The sequence below is a fragment of the Heliangelus exortis genome, chromosome 5, assembly GCF_036169615.1.
Source record: "Heliangelus exortis chromosome 5, bHelExo1.hap1, whole genome shotgun sequence".
NCBI lineage: Eukaryota > Metazoa > Chordata > Aves > Apodiformes > Trochilidae > Heliangelus > Heliangelus exortis.
Genome location: NC_092426.1, coordinates 34,107,281 through 34,131,178, shown reverse-complemented (window position 1 = coordinate 34,131,178; position 23,898 = coordinate 34,107,281). Strand labels below are relative to the sequence as shown.

General features: G+C 46.5%; 1 long non-coding RNA gene across 2 annotated transcripts; it reads right to left on the bottom strand.

Annotated features, from left to right (window-relative positions):
- Positions 1 to 1,857: 1,857 nt before the first annotated feature.
- LOC139796460 (uncharacterized) lies at positions 1,858 to 23,336 on the bottom strand. 2 transcript variants are annotated; one of them, XR_011726015.1, is made up of 3 exons: positions 21,440 to 23,336; positions 16,389 to 18,551; positions 1,858 to 5,811 (listed from the first exon to the last, which is right to left on the bottom strand). It is a non-coding gene; the product is annotated as an uncharacterized lncRNA (long non-coding RNA). The 2 variants fall into 2 exon arrangements; XR_011726016.1 differs by lacking the exon at positions 21,440 to 23,336 and having other exon boundaries at positions 18,191 to 18,760.
- Between the last annotated feature and the right edge of the window lie 562 nt (positions 23,337 to 23,898).

The following is a 23,898-nucleotide window of genomic DNA, read 5'->3' as shown; positions in this document are numbered from 1 at the left end:
TGAAGAGAGGGCTCATATTTAAATTGTTTTCCTGAAGCAGACCTATTAGTACTCTTAATAATATTATAATTACCAGAAATCCTACAAGTTGCCTACCACCCTTCCCTCCCACTGAAGCCAATGAGAGTGGAGGATGTTCAGCAAATTATACTGCTTGTCCAGTTAATAAACAACTTACAGAAGGATGCATCGTTTTGAAGTGCTCTATAAATGTATGTTAATCAATCATTAAATAATTAAGATAACTCTCTGCTGTTTTTCTCTGGCACTCCAACACAAGTTGATAGACGTCCCTATAGCAACAGAGGAGCAGGAGTGGGGCAGGGGGAAGGTAGAGGGAAGGCAGAGGGAAGGCAGGGCTCGGGAGGCGATGCTAGGGCGGGACCTTTGCTCTCCAGCCCTCCAAAAGTCATGCAGGGCAAGCGGAAAGGGGCTGTGAGAGGTGACATGCAGGAAGGAGGCTTTCAATTTTAATGGAGATTCTTACGATGACTGTCTATGCAAATAGGTACATGAAAGAGGAGAGGAAACAGGCTGGGGGAAGGGGGGGGAGAAATTAACCCTGGTTCAGATTTCAAAGCAAAGCCAGGAATAATTTTTGGATCTAAGAATAGTTGCAATGCACCTTGTTCTCCTTGGGCTCAAGCCCTGCATAATCCTTAGGCTCAAGGTCTGAAATTACAGCAGGGGGGTTGGGGGTGGGAAGGGAGGCCAGCCTGCACAGTCCAGGAAATGTGGCTGTACAGGCTGCAGCTCCATCACCTTTATGGCTCCTTTGTGTCACCAAAAGGGACTATTTGACAAAGGACCCAGCCCTATTCTTTGCAGGGCCCTTGCAGTTGTTTTGCAAATGAGATTGCTTGATTGGTGAGCAAAATCAGAGATCTTTTGAAGCTGTTGCCCAGGAAAGGGAGAGGGAGGGGGGTTCAATTATCCCTCACAGTAAGTAGAAGGATCTGCCTGGTCCTATTGAGAGCAGTTGAGAATGAATCAAAGCAACTTTGAAACCACTTTAAGGTAAAATTAATCAGAAATACCAGGAAGAGCCTGCAGCTGCTTCCAGAAAAGAGCAGTCTGCTGTGGTCGTAGGAGAAATTCCCATTCCTGCTGCAGCCCCGTTGCCCTTCTTGGGGACAGCCAGCCCAGAGGCTGCCCTGGCTTCAGTCAGCCCCAAGGAGGCAAGTGGGGGTCTTCAGCTTGTTGGGAAATGCACTCTACCAACACTAAAGGACAGCTTCAATGATAAGACCAGAGGACCAGCCTGCAGCCCTTGAGGAGCTTATTGGTATACATCATGTCAATACCTATGCAGGCACTCAGTAGGAGATTTTTTTTTTTTTTTTTTTTTTTTTTTTTTTTTTTTTTTTTTTTTTTTTTTTTTGTCAGAATCCAGCTTCTGCAACACAAAAAGTGCCTACTGGAAGATGGAGATGCTGCTGACAAGAAACTATGTTTTGTTGAAGGTGAACTGGAATGGAGCACCTCACTTCCACTGCCCCTAAATTTTTTTGTTGTTGTTGTTGTTTTAGTTGAGCTCAGCATCAAAACGATGAAGCTTTCCCAAAAAGGCTTCTCCTCTTTCCTGTGCATGGGGCTTGTGGCTGAGCTGTATTTACTGAGAACAACGTGGACTTTGCCCAAGCTTTATGGGAGCTGGGCAGAGTTCCCAGGGAGCACAGCCCAGAGGAGATAATGGGACCCAAAGCTGAGGAAAGGCTCTGCCTACTTTAATGTTAAGCAGACTTGAAATGAAACGTTTCATGTCAGTTCAACAAATTGAAACGAAACATTCCTACCTCAGAAATGTCAAAATGCTTCACTTTGATCCAAAAAATATCAAAACAGAACACGGAAACATTTCTGGACAGGACTGTTTTAATTCCAGGAAACAATTTTTTTTCTTTTTTTCTTTTCTTTTTTTTTTTCTTTTCTTTTTTTTTTTTTCTTTTCTTTTTTTTTTCTTTTTTTCTTCTCCCCACTTTGTTCTGTTCTGGAAAACAGAAGCAGAAACTCAAAATTTCACATAGCCCAAGACTTAGAGCTGTTGGCCACAGGAGGGACCAGTATTTTTCATATACACCCCCGTGTGTGAGCACCCTCACCCACACACACAGAACATCCAATGTGCCTCTCAGTGGCACCCCTAGACTTCTCTCCAGACCAGTTCCACCACCCCTACAGGTCTCCAGCCCCACTGCTGGAGGATGCCCTACAGCCAGAACAGGTCCCAGGCATTGTACCCAGTTACAAGTGGTGGCTGTCCACAAGGTACCCTAAAACCAGGGTGTTTAGGGCCAACACAGCCATCACTACTGTCACCACAGGGTTCACACACAATCCAGTTCCTTTTAGAGTCCTTCTGGTCTCTGCCAGGGTACACACAGGGTTTGGTCTGACCCATTTCAGACCTCATAGTTTGGTGCCAATGTGAATAGTGAGGAACAGATTTTAAAAAATGTTCTGCTTTGGGGACCAATACTACAAACAGCAGTTACTGAAAGAGAAGAAGGAAGGGTATGGGAGCTTCAGAGCTTCCACATAATTTGACCAGTAATCTTATTTATATGGCTAGGGATTATGGATCTTGTCCCAAGGGCTTGGTTAAGAAACGCACTAATATGTAGAAAGGTGAGAAAACTCCTAACCACTTGCTGCATGCCCAAGGTGGATCCACAGATGTATTTTCACTTCAGTAGATGTAATCCTAACACTGCACCTAGTAACAGCTCAAGAGCTTTGTGTGGACATCACTTAGAATGTTCTTGTCCTCCAGTTGAAGGATGCAAATATGACTGACTGTGTCACCAGCCTCCTGGAGAAAGTGCTCCCCACTCTCTGCCAAGTAAAAAGCCAAACCAAGGAATGAAGTCTTCCCCTTTGCTAAGCCCCACCAAAGCCTTTACCTGCTCTGTGTTTCCCATGGACTTAGTGTAGTCTTCTTTTTTTCCAAAAGCTAAAAGACACCCTAAATTTCAAACAGTCTTTCAGTGTCAATCTCCTCTCCACCATGTACTTCAGACAAGATCCCTTGTTGCCAAGGGGTGGTGTGGGCTCCACACTCCTCTTCTGCCAGACTCTCAGCACCCATTGCTTTGGTTTCTCTGCTGCAGACCCTGCCTTTCCTTGGTGCCTTCATATGGGGGAACTTTTCTGTATCTTGGTCACTTTCTTACTGGGGGAAAATCTTCTTTGCAATATTTACCAGTAGTCATTACTGCAAAAACAGAAACTCTCATCGATCCTGGACCTATACTGTTGTACCAGAAGATATATTTCTCTCATTTGGTATAAATAACCCCTAATAATTCATTCACCGTCTAAGCATGTAAAAATAAACTGTAGAAACAATTCATATTGGATCTACAGCTAAACAAACTCTCTTGGGTTCCACTGTTACCCAAACAGTACCCTCTGGGCTCATTCCCTGTGGGTTGGCAGTAGCTCAGAGCTTGCAGGCTCTCTCAGAAGCTTGGATCTGATGCAAAGTCAGTCTTCTTGCTGAGACCTTGCAGTCTCTTCACTCTGCAGGCTCCTGCAAAAGCCTAAAAAGACATCCAGAGGGCCTTATCCATCACTTGGCTGTCCTGGGCTGCAAGAGAAGAGTGGCTCTGAGATGGGCTGGCTTCCAGGTGGATGATTGTTCCCACCTCCTTGGAACAGCTTGCAGTAGCATACTTGCCAATTGCTGGGATGCATCCCTAAATATAAGAAGGTTTAGAGGCTTTAAAATGTGATGCAGATGATAAAGAGATCTTCCTTTTAGGGATAAAAGTGTAGTGACATTTCATGGAAGCCATATATCACCTCTGAGAACCAAGGAATGCATCGTTTTAAAATTAAAATATAACAAGATAAAATAAAGAATAATCACAGGAACAGAAGAAATTGGCATGTGGGCTATGTTCTGAAAGTCACCCCAGTGAAGCTTGGGATGTGCTCTGTTGCTATCATACCCCCTTGAAGATTACTTCAAGGCTGTACTAACGCATGGATCATGAGTGTAGATGCTACCATGGGCACATGTCTAATCAAATGAGGCCTAATTATGTATATTATCCAATTTTGCACTTGAAGAGCTCTTCAGTGATGATTCTTCTACTCATCTAACAAATAATGTGATTATTCAGTAGGCTTTATATATTTTAATGTTGTGGTTTTGTTCTTTGATAAGGAACCGTCTAGCTAATGAAAAGTGCTTTTCACTTGCAAAGGCATAGCTAATATTAGCAACCAGATTCAGTTCATTATGTTTAATAAGCTAATAAATATATTTAGAACTCTTTGTACTATGCTCAGTCACCTTTAAAAAACACTTCATCATTAGTCACCAAAAATGAAATGGTCTCTTTTTTTCAAGGATGAGAGCACTTTACAAAGTGCAATTAAAGATTATAAATTACAACGCAATTTGCTTTAAAAATAGATTTTAAAATTATGCTGGTCTTTAGCTTTTAGGTTGAAATAAAATTCTTTATATATGTCTCCGATTTACAGGAGAAGCAAGGAATTTTTGAGGAAAATGCCAGAAATAAATTGGTGGTGCTCTTTCTTATGCCCTCACTGTATGAAAAAAGTGTAAAAGAGTGGTGCTTCTCCCACCTTGCTACAATGCTCCCTACACAAGCAGAAAACAGGATTTTCCCGTGACACCCATGAAAAGAGGGAGATTGCCATCAGAATGACAGGGGGGTAGGTAGTGACAGATTCTGCAGAGCTGAGCCAGGCTTTAAATCATCTGTGACAACAAGCTGGGAGACAAGATGGGAGCCTGTCAGACTTGGGTCAGCAGGAATCAAGCTTTTAAGGACATGAGCTGGCAATGTGTGTTTGCAGCCCAGAAATCCAACTGCATCCTGGGCTGCATCAAAAGAAGCCTGGCCAGGAGGCTGCAGGAGGAGATTCTCACCCTCTACTCCACTCTGATGAGACCCACCTGGAGTATTGTGTCCAGTTCTGGAGCCCTCAACACAAGAAGGACATGGAACTGCTGGAGTGAGTGCAGAGGCAGCCCACAAAGATGATCAGAGAGCTGGAGGACCTCTCCTGTGAAGACAGGCTGAGAGAGTTGGGGCTGTTCAGCCTGGAGAAGAGAAGGCTCAGGGGATAGAAGTCTTCCAATACCTGAAGGAGCCTACAGGAAAGCCACGGAGGGACAGTTTATAAGGGTGTGTAGTGATAGGACAGGGGTTAATGTTTTAAAACTAGAAGAGAGTACATTTAGGATAGACATTAGGAAGAAATTCTTTAGTGTGAGGGTAGTGAGAGACTGTAACAAGTCTCCCAGGGAAGTTGTGGCTGCCCTCTCACTGGAAGTGTTCGAGGCCAGGTTGGATGGGGCCTTGAGCAACCTGGTCTCGTGGGAGGTGTCCCTGCCCATGGCATGGGGGACTGGAACTGGATGATCTTTAAGATCACTTTCCACCCAAACTATTCTATGATTCTATGAGCAACCCTACTTGCACTGGTACTGCTGCATAGAGCATCTTGCTTTGCCTCTCTCTCTGCCAAGTCTTCACTTGCATAATCTCCTAAGTATATTTGAGGAAAGGACAGTGAAAGGCCCCTCTGGAATTTGCCACTACCCCATGTTTTACCTTGCATCCCTATCAGACCCACAAAGCTGACAGGAGAAGACACACAGTCATCAGGAGAACATGTAGTTTGAGCAGCCTCTTCCTCCCTCTCTTCCATGCACTGAACAGGTAATGCAAGGAGAAAGAAAGCTTATAAATCACCAGATGCCCAGAAGCACACCACCTTCCGTGTTTTTCTTCTTATTTCTTCCTTCTTTTCTTCAAGGATTCCTCAAGTCTGCAAGAGATGAATATGGAAAACGTGGAGTTAAGATGGTGGGTACAGGAACGAAGGGAATTGCTGAGTTGCAGGGGAACTGGCATAGCAGGATAGCAACCAAACTGTGAGCTCTCTAGTAAAGACTAGCAGCAGAAAAGTGCAAACTACCAGAGACAGCAATGAGCAGGCAAGATGTGGCAAGAGGACTGAGGAAGTATCCAACAAGATGACCAATGTAATGTCCAGATGAGAGAGCTCCAATACAAGCATAAGCTGTGGCAGGTTGGCTTTGGGGAAATTCTTTGGGGAAACCAAATGGTGAACCCAATTGCTCACCAGAGAGAACATGAGGACCTTCTGCTGATGCAGCCCCAGTGCTGGAGGGTGGAAGACCCCCAGATGAGGATCAGTTGCCCAGTATCATCAGCACAGGTACCCTGCCCCAGTCACCAGTCTGATGATTTGTGAGGGCACATCATGCCTGGTGTGGCCACGCTGTGCTGAGAATGGTGGTTCTCCTCCAGACAGCCAGTTAGCATGTGGCTGAGACAGTTTGACTTCTGTTTGTATGGCTGTCACGCTAATGCTTAGGTTAGATGCCAGCTGTGTATAACTGAAGCATTAGTAATATAACATGTAACAGGAGTCAGAATATGGGTATCCTCCTAAAGGATGGGATCACATCACTGAATATTTCCTGTTTTGGTAATAATCCCATACAGCCAGCCCCCTCTCTGTGCAAATTGATCTTGAAGTTCCCAGCTTCATCTGCTCTCTGGTACCAGGCACCACACGGCCTCCCCTCTCACTCCCAGCCCCCACATCATTAAAAATAATTAAACTCTTGTCCCGTGGTGTCCAGGTGTCACAAGACACCTGGTAAGTCTCACCTCTAACTACCCAGTGCAATAGCAGTGCTGCAGATGCTGCCCGTGGGGCTCAGCCCTCTCCCACCCAAGCGTCAGCCAAGCTGCTGGAGGGGCACCCCCAGCTCTTCCCAGCTTCTCAGGGCACAGTAGGGAGCCACAAGTTAATCAGCAGTGCCCTGCCACAGGTCAGCACACACAGCTATCTGTGTTTTCCCTTGTTTGTCATTTTCCATCAGCCTCCATTTTCATCCACATCTCTTTGGTGTACCAATTAATCCAGAGGGTTTTCATTTACTCAGCCTGTACCAACCAGCAATACACAAATACCCCCCACAATCACTGCCAACAGCTCGTAATACATTTTAACTGCTCCTTGCCCTTTGATGTGTTAGCCTTCTGGGCAACATTATCATTACCCTTTATGTACCTCCATAGGTGAACGCAGAGCTACACAGCCACTTGCATGTGCTAAGTGTGAGCTAAGATTTGCTTGTGTTTAAAAATCAATCAAGAATCAGGGCCTCTTTGCTAGCAAAACCCTGAACAAGACCAGAATGAACACCAGTAATATCCTGGGATCTGGAGCTCTTATTTGCAAAATTGATGGGCCAATATAGGAAGGAGCAGAAAAGCCCAAAGGAGGTGTTTACCTAGAGAGAAGCCTTAGTGGGTGAAAGGAGTGCTGGTAGAGTCTGAGAGTGTGAGCACCACATCAGGATAAGCAGATAGCATGCCTTGCATGGTGCTGGAAGTAAAAACATTATTCTAGCTGAAGCAACAGATAAAGCCAAATTCAGGAAAACATAATGGGAAATTTCTAGGGAGCCAGGGGCACTGGAATCCCAGACTGGGACATTCTTCACAACTTCGGAGCCATTTAGTTTCGAGGGCTCTCTTAATGGAAATAGTTACAATTACGTCTCTCAGGGAACATAAATCAGCATGGGTGGCGTCAGGCTGATGGGGCACTGAGCCCAGCTAGGAAAATATGAAAATATTCAAAGCCCTGAAATCTTAGTTGGAGATCGTACAGGTTAACCAAAAGTGTTTCACAGTGACCACACGACTCACAGGTGTGTCACAACAATAAGGGAGCAGGAGAAACAAACTCCGGGCAATAAAACACTGTGTAGGACATAAGTTCCCAGTGGGTGCACACAGTGGGGCCAGTGGGATTTAGAGAGAGCAAAGTCTTTCCTAAGGAGAGTTGTTCTGGCTGTCCCCAGGCCCATCCAGTGAGAAAAGAGATCCTGGCCTTTCCCAGTTAGGTTGTAGCCTCTGAACTTTTCAACTGGTAGTGCCATCTTCTCTGACAAAAGGTGATAAATAGTTCCCACAGTCTCCATGCTTAGCCAATATCTGTAGAACAAAGCTCCGCTCATCTCTGGCCTCCTCTATCCAGAAGCTGATTTTTACATTTTTTTATAATTCAACACTATCTTTGATTGACCAGGCAGTTGATTGAAAGTGTAATTCCCCTGTGGAGTTACAAGGTCTGCAAGCATTGTTCTGCAGACGCACTGGGCTGTGCCCCCACAGCAAAAAAAATGGCATAGAGAACATAGCCAGCCTCTAACCCCTCTAGTTCTGCAAGGAACTCATGCTGGATTAAACTAGAGCTATCCCAAAAAGCTTAGATGGAGGCAGAAGAAGGGGGTGCTTGCAGCATGCTGCTGCATCAGTCCCTAAACCAGGAGTGAGCCCTTCCCCACTCCCCATGCAAGCAGTGGGGAATTAAATAGCTCACCGAGAGAAGCTTTTAAAATGGGTCCAGGGAGGCCCTGGTTTCAAGCAGGGTTTGGGACACCAAACAATAGGCTGCCATTTTGAAGCAGCTAGAGCCCAGGGTGCTGTAAACACTGTCACAGAGTATGATGACCCTTGCTTGCAAAATAAACAGGCCCCTGAGAGTTCATTGTGCGGTGGCTGCTGACATGCAAAGCCAGCAGTGAAAAACATAAACTGTGCTTTCTAAAAATGTAAGAGCAGTGCCTGAGGGAGAGCTGCTCGAGGCAGGCAAAACAGAAGGAAGAGATCGGCGTTGTCACCGCATCCCGGTGGGATTTTCAGGAAGGCGCTGTTTTTCCATGTCTCACCAAGACCAGGGTCATGCTGGAGGAGCATGCAGGAGCCACTGCACGATGCAATCAAGCCTCCCAAAGGCAAGAGACCCTTCCTTTCATGAAAACTCAGAGGAGATTGCATCCTCTGGGGTTGTTCAGTCTGGAGAAGAGGAGACTCAGGGGAGACCCCATCACTCTCTACAACTCCCTGAAAGGAGGGTGTAGCCAGGGGGGGGGTTGGTCTCTTCTCCCAGGCAGTTCTCAGTAAGACAAGAAGGCATGGGCTTAAGATCTGTCAGGGGAGGTTTAGGTTGGCTATTAGGAGAAAATTCTTTACAGAGAGGGTGATAACGCATTGGAATGGGCTGCCCAGGGAGGTAGAGGATCCTCCATCCCTGGACAACTCAGTGCCATGGTCTGGGAACCATGGAGGTAGTGGATCAAGAGTTGGACTTGATGATCTCAGAGGTCCTTTACAACCTGGCTGATCTGTGATCCCTCCAGCAAGTTTTGCAGTTAGAGATAATCCTCTAAGCCAAACCATTAACTAGGAGAGGAGGGGCTGTGCACCCTGGCTGCAAGTCAGTGGGGAACAAGGGGTGCTGCTGCCCCTGGTGAGTTCCCCAGAACCTTTCTCAGCAAGACAGTGGGCTTCGAGGCCTTGGAGAAGTTCTGCTGCCTGGCAGAGCACATGGCCAGGAGGACTCACACAGAGCAGCCTGGTGTCTGTCAGCAGAACAATCCTAGCCACCACCTCCTCCAACTGCTCTTCCCAAGTCTCCAGAGATAGAAAGGGCTCCTCAGCCAGAGAAGAGACCAGCTAAGAAAAAGGGGCAGAAATGGTTGAAGTATCTAGTAAGTAAAATTCCCACTAGAAAAACATGATCTGGGCAGAGAAGAGCATCCTTTCCACCCCACGTACTACAGAGAATTCCAGCTTAAAAATCACAGGGGTTTTTGTTATGGCTTAACAGAAAACTATAAATGTTTGAGATTTTCCTAATTTCACCCTATTTTCTTGAACTTTATGATCACATTTTCAGACTTTTTCTCCAGATCCCTAAGGGCCACAAATGTCTACATTTTTATTAGAAAATAAAGATGAGAAGCTCACCTAATGCTCACAGCTTTGGAGCAAACAGCAAAGATCAAAAGATCTACATTGAAAAAGGATAAATGGAAACACTGGAGATCTCAAAAATTAACATCCTGCAATATACATCTCTTACCATTTTTTCTCCAGTATTATGCAAAAACAATATTAGAGGATATTTGCCATTTTAACAAACATCTCATTACTCAAGTACTTTATTTGCCAGCATGAAGAGCAGACGTTCAGTGACAGACCCTATGAAGAGAGGCTGAGGGAGCTGGAGGTGTTCAGCCTGAAGAAGAAGAGGCTCAGGGGAGACCTCATCACTCTCTACAACTCCCTGAAAGGAGGGGGTAGCCAGGGGGGGGTTGGTCTCTTTTCCCAGACGACTTTCAACAAGACAAGAGGGCATGGTCTTAAGTTGTGCCAGGGGAAGTTTAGGTTAGATATTAGAAAGAATTTCTTTACAGAGAGGGTGATCAAGCATTGGAATGGGCTGCCCAGTGAAGTGGTGGATTCTCCGTCCCTGGAGATACTTAAAAAGAGACCGGATGTGGCACTCGGTGCCATGGTCTTGCAACCGCAGGGGTGGATCAAGGGTTGGACTTGATGATCTCTGAGGTCCCTTCCAACCCAGCCAATTCTATGATTCTATGATTTTGCCCCGAAGACAAATATTGCCTCCAGCCCAGGGCATTAGAAAAATTCAAACTGAGGCTGCTATCCCTGAGTAAGGGGACCAGAGAAGCACACGGTTCCCAAGAGCACATGGTGAGCTCAAGGTTGCTGCTGGCCGTGAGGCAAGGAAGGTTGGAAAACATTATCCAAGGTCAATCCCAGAACTGACTTTACATCTTTAGCCTGATCCATACAGAACCTTATTGCCCAAAAAGAACAGGTGGGCGCAACGAAATTTACTTCTCTCATCTCTGAAGGTGCTGAAAGAACTGCCGTCTTTACAGGCCTCCTTGTGTTAAAGGGCTGGTAAGACTCTGGTAAATGTATCAGCCTGTAACGAGTTCAGTGATTCTCCAAGATTAAAGGCTGATCTGAGTGAGGTCTCACTGCTATGCCTCTTGAAAGGATCTGGCTTGTAACAGCCTGATTATTGATTGCTGCCTTTTAGAGAACCTGATACTTGCCTTCACACTGTTAGCTTTGTTTACTGTAGCACTTGCTGAAACATCCTCTTGTAGAGATAATGGCTTCCTTTGATTGCTGTCAGAATGAGCAAATGGAAATAAAAACATGCCACTAATAATTTTGTCCTGCTCTAATTAAAGCAAGACAAAGGCATTGCAGTGCTGGGTTTGGCTCACCATTGCCCCAGTGCTTGGACAAGCCTGAGCACTGGGGCTGACCACAGGAATGCCAATAACCCAAAGACAACAGTGCCTAATGCACCAGTGGAACTTTAAACCATGAGGTTTCCATCAGCCCCAAAACTCAGCAAAACATCCGGGAGGACAAAGAATAAGTTTGGCTCCTGGGCTGGAATTCAGATGCTCAGAGGTGCTGCTCTAGGAAGAGCTCAGCCCATGTGGGCCTAAGGAGCTGCTAAAGGTGAAAGCAGATCGGAAAAGTACACAAATAAACAAGGATTTTTCACCAGTCCTCTTGAGCTCTTCAAGGCTCATCTGCACTGTGCGGAAAGGTTAATGGCTCAGTTCAGGCAGGAGGCAACAGAATTTCAGCAGAGCAGTGTACATGAGGCAGAAATTTGTTGCCTGTGTTCTACAGCAGAGGTAAGCAAGAAAATATATCCAGCTCTGCAAGTGAGCACCATAACCTCTGCACGTCCTGCTTCTTCAGGCTGGACCAGAGTCCCATCTCAGTGGTACAGGTTGAGGAAAAAGGAAACAAAATAAACATGGAAAAAAGAGAAAAAAATGGCCTCAAACTCAAACTAAAAAATGGTGGCATAACCACATCACTGAGCACTCACATAACTTACCCTTTAAGCATGCAAGTGACCATCTCCAAGTCCTGCTGTGCAGCCATATATATTTATTTAGGATTACTCCACTGATGAATGATGGGTCACATGAGAGACTGGTCAGCAGTTCAGGACTGACACAGGGATAGCCAGGCTTCAAACATGGTTTCAGGTGTCCCATCTCAGCCACAGTGCTGCCTCTTGAAGCCCTACCATCCCTCATGCTTACTGGTGATAGTCCCTGGAGCCAACATGCTTGAGCACCCTGGTGTGCCATGGGAGCCATGCTTTTCAGTCTTCTGTGACTGCTGAGAGTCAAAGCATGCTTTAAAGAAAACCTTTCAGTAGCAACAATATGCTCTGCTCGTCCCTTATTAAGCTTAGATTGTTTCAGGAGCTTTACCCACTCCTTTTCCAACACAGAAGATGGTGATAAAGAAGGGAGCAAGATCTAGACTAACCTCAGCCATCCTCTCAATTACTTTCTTGGGCCTGAGCCTTATGAAAAAGGGCAGTGTGGCTTCTGCAGCCATTTCTGCTTCTCAGATAGCTCTTCACTGCTGAGCAAGCTATCATGTCCTCTTCTTGAAGGTCCTAACACACCTACAGGAGAGAGAGAAAGCTGATTTTCAGCACACTCTACAGCTTCCCTGCAAAGTCCAGGAGTAACCACAAGAGTAAGAGAAGAGAGGCAATGTGACTTCCAGTCAGTGATGCAAGGATGCCAAAGGAGCAGGCAAGAAGCAAGCAAGGCAAGGGGTCTCCACAGTGACAGCACCATTTTTCTCCTTATTAACCCTGAAACTCCAAAGCATCAGCTTGGCCCTGCAAGGCCAGGTATGCACCTCTTTTTTAGACTGCATTACTTAAATTATTTTTTTCTTTTTGGTTTCCAAAAGAGATTTTTCCTCCTCATGCTGGCTGAGGATGGTGGCCAGTGGAATCACAACAGAGCTGGCAAACAAGAGGATATGGGGGTTAGCATGATGACAGATAATTGAGCCAAATTGATTCACAGGTGAGGAAAAAAGTTTCCAGGCCACTAAAGCTGCTTGGTTACTAGATGGAATATTGTCCCAGAACTTAAGGAGAGTCTCCAAAATCATGTCAGGGCCTAGACTTTGCTGTCATCCCACTGATGCTTGCATAGGCTCTGAGAAACATGGGATGCTCCCTCTGGCACTCAGTGTGTGCTGAGAGGCAATCTGCTGGACAAGTCTCCCATACACCTACCTAGGGGATTATTTATAAGATTAAATCCTGGCAGTATTTTCCATGCCTCCTCCTCAACAATGAAATTGCTCTCCCTCGATAGGGAAATTTGGCTGCCTTTTAGATTGTAGCACGGGAAGCAACAGGAGGGGAAAGACAGTCATAAGTCTGCCTCTTCACAGACATCCTGGTCCTCACTTGAGGTTTGCATATGGGTCTTGGACTCTTTCAGTAACCCTTGGCTATTCCTGATTGCTGTTTCTTGCTTCCCACCTTCCTAGTCATCTCCTTTATTAAATCTTCATGCCCCTCAGGCAGGAAGAAGGGCTCCTTCATGTCACTAACAGAACAGTTCAAAGCTAGAGGATCAGAACTCGAGCACAACATACTCAATGATGTTATTTTAAAAGATAAGCTTGGATACAAAGCTCAGTCTTACCTCAGCTCGGGGTGCAATTGCTCTTCACAGGTGTACAGCATTCCAGCTGGAAGCTGGGCAAGGGGCTAGGGAACCTTCTGCTCCCCCAAGCTTGTACCAAAGGGGCTTCTCACCTGGCCCAGAGACCACACAGCAGTTTCTGAATAATCATCACCTTGCAGAGGCTGGAAGAACAGCAGACAAGGCTTGTTTTTTGCAAGAGCAAATAGTTATGGCTAAGTGGACTGGATACACGCATAAGGAGAATCCTTCTGGCCTGCCCAACAGCATTTTACCAAAGTTTCAAGGAAAGTTAAGCTGCCAAATTTTTATGAATCTGTATTTGGCATCTGGTCTCAAGTAAATGAAACAGTCCACATTAAGTAGACCCATTAATTACATAGTTAAGAAGTGACTACAATAGATGATAAACAATATCTCTTTCCCCATGGGGAAAAATAAGCATCACTGGCATGACCACACTTCCTTCTGTGAACTGCCCTCCAAAAAATGTCCAACCTCAAGATGAACCCGCTCCAACACCACACTGACACCCTTCCTGCAGGCAGGGATAGCAAAAGCTAGAAGCACTGCTGTATCTGGGAACATGGGGTCCTCTCAGTGTTCCCGTCAAACAATGCAAGGGTCCCCCTCTTATCAGCAGGGGGGCTTCTACCCCATGCCTGCAGGCTGTTCCCCACCAAGGGAAAATAAAGCCTCTCCCACCACCTTGTACTGGCTGCTATGGTTACTTGAGAAAAACCTAGCAGATACCAAATAGGACACACATCCAAGGCAACCTGTGTTCGCTAACTGTAAAAAGCATCCCTCTCTAGAAGTGGAGCAGTAGTAACACCACTGAAAGGATGGGGCAGGATCCTTCCCTGCCACCAAAACCCTTTGGCATTTCATAGTGCTGGTGGAAATCCTTCCTCTAGAAGTTAGGTGGAAGAGGCCATGGACCAAGAAGTTGGCCTCGCTACCTGAAGTGCCTCATTCATGTTCTTGGGAATAGTTTTCCCTTCTCCTTAGTACCCACACTGCTCAAGACATGAGCAATGCCCACCTGGCCAGCAAGCTCCAATTTAAAATGACTTCATAGAGTTTTCACAGTTGGAAGGGACCTCTAAGATCATCCAGTTCCAACCCACCTGCCAGGGGCAGGGACACCTCCTGCTAGATCATGATGCTGAGAGCCCTGTCCAGCCTGGCCTTAAAAACTTCCAGGGATGGATGGGGCTTCCACCACCTCTCTGGGCGACCTGTGCCAGTGTCTCACCACCCTCATGGTGAAGAACTTCTTCCTAACTTCCAGTCTAAATCTCCCCTCCTCTAGTTTGAATCCATTTCTCCTAGTCCTATCTCTACCTGACATCCAAAAAAAAGTCCTTCTCTGGCTTTCTTGTAGGCCCCCTTCAGATGCTGGAAGGCTACAGTAAGGTCTCCTCAGAGCCTTCTCTCCAGACTGAACAACCCCAGCTCTCTCAGTCTGTATTCACAGGGACTTCCCTCAAATGAAGAAGAGGCATCAGAATTAAGCTTGTTTTTCACTACTGACTGACACTGCCACATCCCCTTCCAGGTCTCTGGCTGAGAAAAAGCTGTCAGAAAATCACAGGAGGGTGCACTGTCCCCTCCTCAGGCTGTTTAAAATAAGCATCACTAAACCAGACAGATGCTGGCGCTGTGTCTCAGCAGGCGCTAATTTAGCCCATACGGAGTGCTCTTACATCATTTGCTCTGGGCACAGCTACATTGTGAAATTAATTATTTTCCTATCAAACAAAATTCTCTAAGATGGCAGTCATGGGTTTTTGAGCCTGACAGATGCTTTTGAATGAGATTTGAATGAATAAAACCAACTCTGACTCCTGACTGCGCCCAGGACGGCTAAAGGGAAGCATTGCTGGGGCAAGGAGCGGGCAAGGACCAGGGGTGGGAGACAGGGCACAGCTGCCACCAGGAAGGCAGGGATGCAATGTCCCAGCCACAGGGCACTGGGACAGGACCCCATCTATGCCAGGACAGCACTGCAGACACATCTGGGCAGTGATCATCCCATAGCCCGTCCTGGGTACACCCCGGTGGCTGCAGGAGGTCTCATGGCAGAGCTTCCAGGGAGCCATCAGGGCCGTCCTGAGCTGAGGGAGCCTCCCCAGCCCCTGTCCTGCTCCAGATGTGCCCCTTCCCTGAGCCATTGCAATATGGAGCAATATGGCACGGCAACAAGATGGCAGCCAGAACAGAAGAGGGGAGTGTGGCCATTACAGTGGCATCAGGCTGCAGCTGCCCTGGGCAAGGGTATGTGGTAGCTTGTCCCCAAGCTGCTCCATGCCAGGTGGGGGGTGGTTTGCTTTGTGAGACAAGCCCCTTGAATTTGTCCTCATTTCTGACTCTATCACAGTGGTCTCAGGCACAAGGAGAACCAAAACTACCACCTTAAACACAAAACTTTCCCCATTACAGGGCAGACCAGACATATTTCACCTGGGGACATCCCATTTAAGTGGGCTGCATCCTCAGATGATGATGATGATGATTGAAGTGAGAAGAACATGAGTAAGACCAAAACTCTGGCCTAGGGGAGCCATTGCTGGAAAAAGCCATGGCATGGAGTTCCTCCAGAAGCTTTCCCTCTTCCGCCCCTTGACAGCAGCTCCAGCACAGAGCACACCATGTGGGCAGCACAGAATCAGCCAGGTTGGAAAGGACCTCTGAGATTGTCAAGTCCAACCCTTGAACTACTATACTATGGTTACCAGACCATGGCACTGAGTGCCACATCAGTCTCTTCTTAAAAACCTCCACCACCTCCCTGGGCAGCCCATTCCAATGCCTGATCACCCTCTCTGTAAAGATTTTTTTCCTAATATCCAACCTAAACTTCCCCTGGCAGAGCTTAAGACCATGTCCTCCTGTCTTACTGAGAGCTATGGTGGGCAAATTGCATCAGACACAGAGAGAAATGAGGAAACCCCTTACTTGTACAGTAAGAAAACCTTACCTGAGCAAACTATGGTCACCAGATGCCAAGGTCATGCCTCAGATTGTGGGCCAACATGGTGTGAAGTCTGTCACAAATTAAGTTGTTGCTGCTCTTATCAGATACGTCTGCTGAAGTGTGGACTTTGGGTAGCAACTCTGCTGAGCCCAAGTTATCTCAAAGTCTGTAAAAACACAGAAGATATTACGATCCCAGCTGCAAACTGGACCTCAGCTCCTCAGCAACAAAAAGAGCATATGAGCCATTTCATATTTATCCAGGGAAGTTATAAAAGCACTGACATGCTCAGTGTTTTAAAATAAAAAAAAAATTGTGGGTTTTTTTTTTAATGTATGTTATTTGTGGGTTGTTGTTTTGTTTTTTTTTTAATATATCTAATTTAATGCCTCATACTTGTTAAGAATCCTGTGCTGCCTTTTTTATTGGACTATATGTCTGATCTGGGGAGTAGCTGACTTAATAAAAATTATCTAAGTGATGGAACCTTGGGTGAGACTTTGTTATCCGAGGTGTTTTTATCCCAGAGAGCAACCAGGCTCTGGGCATGCAACCACTGCCCTCAAGTGGCATAAGCTGTGCAGGACCTCTCGGGGAGCTCCTCGGCTTTACACTGAGCAAGGGCACAGGCAAAGGCCTTTGAGAACAGAGCAAGTTGTTCGACAATGATTATTTGAGGGTGGTGAGACACTGGCACAGGTTGCCCGAGGAAGCTGTGGCTGCCCCATCCCTGGAAGTGTTCAAGGCCAGGTTGGATGGGGCTGTGAGCAAGCTGGTCTGGTGGGAGGTGTCCCTGTCCATGCAGGGGGGGTTGGAACTTGATGATCTTTAAGGTCCTTTCCATACCAAAGCATTCTAAGATTCTATGATTCTACGATTTGGGGAATGAAGGAGCAAAAAAGGAGACCATTTGAAGAACCTCTAGAAATTTACCTTTATATAACTGAGTCTGGAAAGCAGCCAAAGGAAGGAAAAAGCAGGTGTTGACAAGGGATGAAACTAGGAGCTTGCTCGCCAAGCAGGTGGCTTTGTGAAGGCCAAAGCATCTGCCAAGCCAAGGTAGGTGAAGTACCCATGAGGTCAGCAGCAGCCCATGGTGGGCTACCAGCAGCACATTGTGCACCACCCAGGCCCCACTGCCCACCACCATGGGAGACTGGTCCTTCCATGGTGCTCCCACCACAGCACCAAGATGGAGCTTTAGAGCCAAGATGCAGCTCTTTGGCCATGGTTGAACGCACACCTCCATCTCCATTGCCCCTGTAAAACAACTGGATATCCCAGCATGAATACGAGTGAAATAATGAGCCTAATTTTTTCTCCTTCTCTTGACCAGTCCCTCCCTTGGCTCCTGTGGCTTTTCCTGTGTCAGCTACAGGGAACCAGCAGGAATGCTTGAAGAACAAACAACTAGCAGGCATTTTTAAAATTATTGGGGTAGCTGAAACATTCTCCTACAGCTCTGCAAAGACAAAGGGTAAGAGCATTACAACATCATTGTTCTAAAATCCTGAACTGCAATGAGCTTGTGGGGGAAGGGGGGGTCTGGGTGCTGCCGAGGCAGTGACACCTATAAATCCCTGATTGTTTGACTTGACCCTTCTCACATCTTCTGACAAAGTTCAGTGTGCAGCTAAAAGGCATACACAGTGAAAACAAGCGCTTCCTTTAGGAAGGCAAGGATTTGCAGGAGAAAAACCTGAAGGGGTGGAGAGAAAAGAGAGCAGGAATTCCTGTGGTCTTTGTCCTCGTGTTGTCTCTTCATTCCTATGGGCCTTGCCCATGTGCTACTCGGTAGCCCTTACCTGTGCCTGGAAGATACCCAAGAAAAGATGAAACACAATCAGTACTGCAGGCCACCTCCTCCTACTTGCTTAGTCAGGGGGCCAGCAGTGAGGCTTGGCAGTGTTTGCCACCATGGTGACAGAGAGATCTCAAAGCACCACCTGCAATCTTCAGGGAAGGTCCTTGTCCCCAGGCATGACCGTGTGGTGCTCACAAGGGGGTCGGAGAAGCTGCAGACACAGACAGGCAGAGCCATCAGGAGCTGCTGTTGCAGGTCTGTCCCACACCACTGCAGCCATCACTCCTCCCTGCCTGGTGGGGGATGCCTCAGATGGGCTCCAGAGCTGCTCTCAGTGGTGCTTTTCCATCCTGGCTGCCAGCCTGGAAAACAAAGTTCCCAACCAAAGCGAGAGCAAGTGGGGAGGAATGGAATCCCACATTCCTGCCTGCTGCCAGCAGCGTTTCCAGGCAATGGGGCTGGAGAGGCTGAGCCTGCTGAGCTCCCAGATGAATAGGAGGAAAGGACACATTGCTGCAATGCTATAATGCCCTTCAGGAAAAGGATTAGAGCTTGGCCATAGTGTAGCAAACCTCCCTGGCTAAAATCCCTTCCCCGGTCCTGGACCAGAGAGAAAAAGACTGCAGACCTATAACATAACTATCATATAACAATTTTGCTTTCTGAAAGGTGCCTTTAGACCCAGGCTTCATATACTGCAAGTAGAGAACAGGATTTTGCTAAGAGAGAAAGACTTCCTTGAAGCAGAAGGACTGAAGAGTGCTATCACTCACCAAGCTCAGCAAGGAAGAGATGGAGCAGCAGGTAATCTCTCTGAAGCCTCCTACAACCAAATCCACAGACACATAAGGTAACAGCATTCACTTTGTCCATGCTAAAAGCTGCCTATTTGGCTTTGCTTAGAGAGCTTGGGCAATGCCTGCACCCCTCACTGGATCATGGTGCAGGGCACCTCAGGTCCTGAAAGCAGCACTGCAAGCAAGCACAGATTTGCATTGCAGAGGTTGGTTGAGACTCCTGGCATACAGAACCTTCTCTGGGAATCCTGGTTTGGATCAATTATGAAAATATTTGCCCAAAGAGAAATCCTCCACATTTTCCAGACAAACAATATTTTGTAAGCAACTTCCTACCTTGCTCTCCTTTGTTGGCCTCAGTGTTAACCTCATGTTCTTTTGCTACAAGCAGCACTAAAGGGCCTCCTAGGCCAACCAGTGATGTAACCAAACAGACCCCAGATTTAAAAACAAACAAGCAAATAAACAGACAAAACCAAAAAAAGACACAAACCAACAAAGACAAGACAAACGAAGTGGTCACCCTATTGTTCTCAGAGGTCTAGGCCAGGGCAAGTCACATCACATCAATGAGATATCTACCCAGCAGAAGGCACTAGATTACTAAGCACACATTCATGCCTGGAATCATCTTCAGGATTCCTTTGTACATCAGGCATTTAAAGAGCAAAAAGGAAATCCAGACAACCAATTACACCATTGTCTAGCTCCAGAGCTACCTAGAGAGTTGCTTACAGCTTTGTAAACCTGTTTTTCATAGTTTCTTTCACTAAGGCTTCATCTCAGAGAAACTGGAACAGAGCACAGCATGTACTGGGAGCCAAGACTCAATAACACACCTGATAAAATGACATCAGGAATCACTAACTTCCAAGAAGCATAGGAAACCAGGAGTCAAGCTAGAGAAGAGACAGGAGGACCAGAGCTCTTCAAATGTTCCCTTACCCAGCATAGGGCAATGATGACTGGACTGTTTCAAAAGAAAATGTAAAAGCTTATCACGAGAGGTGACCTATGCTGGCCCAGATGATCCTTGGGTCATGCTCCTTTCTGCTAACACCACTTTTCCATTTATCTTCTCTACAAAAGAGGAAGACAGTAGAGACTTGCTTTTAAAACACACCCAGGGAACTTAACTGCCAACTTAACTGTGCATCCTGCTTTCCATAATTCCCCAGTTCCTTTATCTGCTGAACCACCAGACACCAATGAGATGATCTGGAAATGTAGCCACCACCTTCCATACCTGCTGTAGGCAGGTTCTACCTTTGAGTAAAGTGGTTTCCTCCTCACCTGCTAGGAGTGGACTAGACCCACAAAGGAACCTGGACAATGTGACACATAACAAGTGGCTGCTGGAGAAAGCACCAGTCATCTTGCATGTAGACCAGAAAGGCACTTGATTATTTAAGGTCTCTTAGGTAATACCTCAGGATGGTCTCTCATGGATTAATTGTGACATCTACATCCATAAAAGCCACTTATGCACTCACACAACATACTTATATATGTGATGGACAGGAACTGGGCATATTTTGCTGGAGATTTCTCTCTTGTCCATGTCTTGATCACTTTTATTCCAGGCAGGGATGGTTGTGCTTCTACTGTCATCTGCTGTCATTAATTGGTCTGACCGTGGTCAATACAGGAAGCAGTATCACAGTCATCTTCTCACCATCCTGCTTGGCATCTTCTGCCTTGATGCCTTTTATTGGATTCCTGCTGGGTTATGTTCTATCTGCAGTCTTCAAGCTTAATGAGAGGTATGCTCTTCCACTCCCTCCCCTCACCCTCTATCACTGGAAGAACAGAGAAGTATGACAGCTCTGGTCTGTGAAGCAACAGTGAAAACATGGCATTCAACATGATTGTACTTTTGTAAAATAAAATCTGACTGCAGCCTCTCAAAATGGGCCATAGGAGTATGAGCAGACATTCTGCAATCTGATCCCAAGTCAATACTACCACACCTTGAGTGGGGAGAGAAATGCATTCAACTTCTTCTCAGTTCAATGGAGACAGCTGGAGCAGATTTTGACACAGGTACCTGATCACTACACAAGGAGTGGAAGTCCATTATGCAGGTCCATTGACTTGAGATGACTAGTGACCTGCTGACCATACATTACCAGCCTCTGCTCTTAGTAAAAAAGTTGGGGGGAGAATGAATAGCACCAAAGAACAACAAAGAATTGGGTAATATCAACAAAGACCAAACCCCAAGGGAAACCACTGTTCCTCAGCTGGTAATTATCTGAGACCAGTCAGTCATTCACTTGAGACCCCAGGAATTCAGGACAGGAAACTTGCATATAAAACCCACTCCTTCCCTTTCTCATCCAATTTAATCCAGGTAGAAAGTTTGTGTCATGGCTTGAGCCTGGCCAATAACCAAGGACCATGTGGCCGCTCACTCCCCCTCCCCATTACGGGATGGCAAGAATGAAACCCACCTGGAACCTCATGGGTCAGGACAAAGACTCTGAGGGCTTCACTCACTAGTAACAGTCACAGGCAAAACTGACTCAGCTTGGGGAAAAAGTCAATTTCATGTATCACTCGTCAAATCAAAACAGGGCAAAGAGAAAACACAGAGAAGAGCTTAAATCCTTTTCCTCACCCGTCCCTTCTTCCCGGGCCCAATTCCCTTTGTTCCTGGTACATCTGCTCCCCCACCCCAGCGGCACAGGGGACAGGGAGTGGAGTTACAGCCTGGACATCACAGGTTGTTCTCTGCTGCTCCGTCCTCCTCAGGGAGAAGCATTACTCAGAGTCTTCCCCTACTCCAACATGGGGTACACCTCCCATGGGAGAAAGTCCTTCACAAACCCCTCAAATGTGAGTCCCTCCTGCCAGGTGCAGTCTCACAGGAACAAACTGCTCCTGCCCACAGAGCCACGGGCTGCTTGGGGAGCGGTCACCTCCCCTGGCATGGGATCCTCCATGGCTGCAGATCCACACCTGCTCCACGGTGCTCCTCCATGGGTTGCAGGGGGACAGCCTGTGGACTCACTTCAGGATGCAGGGTAATGTTTCAGGCACTTCTGTCCTCCACTTCCTTACTGACCCTGCTCTGGCATGGCTCCCATCTCTCTCCTCTGCCCTGAGGTCTTACAGCTGCTCATTTAACCTTCTTGTTAGTAATAGAATCACAGGATGGATCATTGGGTTGGAAGGGACCCTAAGATCATCCAGTTGCAAGCCCCCTGCATGGGCAGGGACACCTCCCACTAGACCAGGCTGTTAGGGCTCCACCCAACCTGGCCTTAAACACTTCCAGGGATAGAGCAGCTGCAACTTCCTTGGACAACCTGTTCCAGTGTCTCACCACCCTCAAAAATTAAAGAATTTGTTCCTGATTTCTAACCTAAATCTCCCCTTTTCAAGTTTTAAACCATTTCCCCTTGTCCTCTCACTACACACCCATGTGAAAAGCCCTACCCCAGCTTTCTTGGAGGCAAATCCCAGAGGCACATCCATTGTCCCTGATGGCCTCAACCTTAGCCAAAGGTAGGGCTGGACTTTCTGGACCCAGGAGAATTTTCAGCAGCTTCTCACAGGAGCCACCCCTGGGGTCCCTCCTCCACTACCTAAAAAATGGCACCACATCAACCCAGAACAGCTTGCTAGGCCTCAGTATTTTTAACTTTTGCACTTTGCATTCTTTTCACCTTGGAAGCTGATTCCTTCCCTGTGGGAAGCTGTAGCACACAGAGCAGGACACAAGGCCTCCAAACACCATTAAGCACAAAGTCAGTGTTTATAGCTTGATCTGCCTGTGCACACTGCAAAGGTTGTACCAGGCAAAGTCTTCCAGGGATGCCACTATCGTTCCCGATAAAGCAGCTTTTAACAGAGGCAAATGCACAAAGCATTGCAATAGCAATGTGCTAAGGCTTCTTCACTTGTTTAAAAATGGATTAAATCTGAAATCTATTTTAACTCTTCCTCTTAAAGGTGCAGGCACACAGCGTTCATGGAAACTGGCTGCCAAAACGTACAGCTTTGCTCCACTATCCTCAAGCTTGCCTTTGCCCCAGAAATCATTGGGTCCCTGTATTTCTTCCCTCTGCTCTACCTGATGTTCCAGCTCAGAGAGGACTTCTGCTGATCCTGGTCTTCAGGATTCATGACAGAATGAGGAAACCAAATGGCAAGGAGAGCTTTGCTCCTGTATCCCTTACACTTTGCAATCCATACCTCTTACATACAATTACCAATGAATTGCTACTTTCTAGGGGCAGAATCTGGTTGCCCTTTAAGGCAGATCAAGTTTCCATTAAAAACAAATCAGTCAAAAATTCATAGGTAACATAAAACATTAGAAATTATGACTTCTTAGATCAGCAGAATGTTCTCAGAGGTTTTCAGAGCATTGTGCTTGGACTAGGACAGACACCCTACAAGAGCTATGATTTGCACTGAGCACATGCAAAAAACAGCCACACACACTGAAAGTTACTGAAGAACATCAGTCAGTTTTGATTGCAACAAACTCCAGCTTCACTGCAAGCTGCTGAGAGTCACTGAATGGTGCCTCTTTTGGAATGGGGGGAGGAGGAAAAGGACAGACCTGTTGCATACTGCAGCTGAAGGAAGGGAACACATGGAACTCTTGTCATAAAAGAAGTACATAAATATATCCAGTTTAACTAAAATTGATACACAGCACTGATGCAAGATAGCATCTTTTCCAACTTCAACAGGTCCATAATGACAAAGCCCAGCCACATGCCTGCAGAGATGGCTGGAGAATGCACTGCTGAATGAGATCCTCCACTAGCTATTTCTCTAATGCTTTCAGACCAGCTTTCTCCAGTCCCCAGAGAAGCAGCTGAAACACAGGGACAGAGACACAACTGAACAGCTGCTGTAGGAGAACTTCACTGTTTCTTAAAGCTATAGCCAAAGG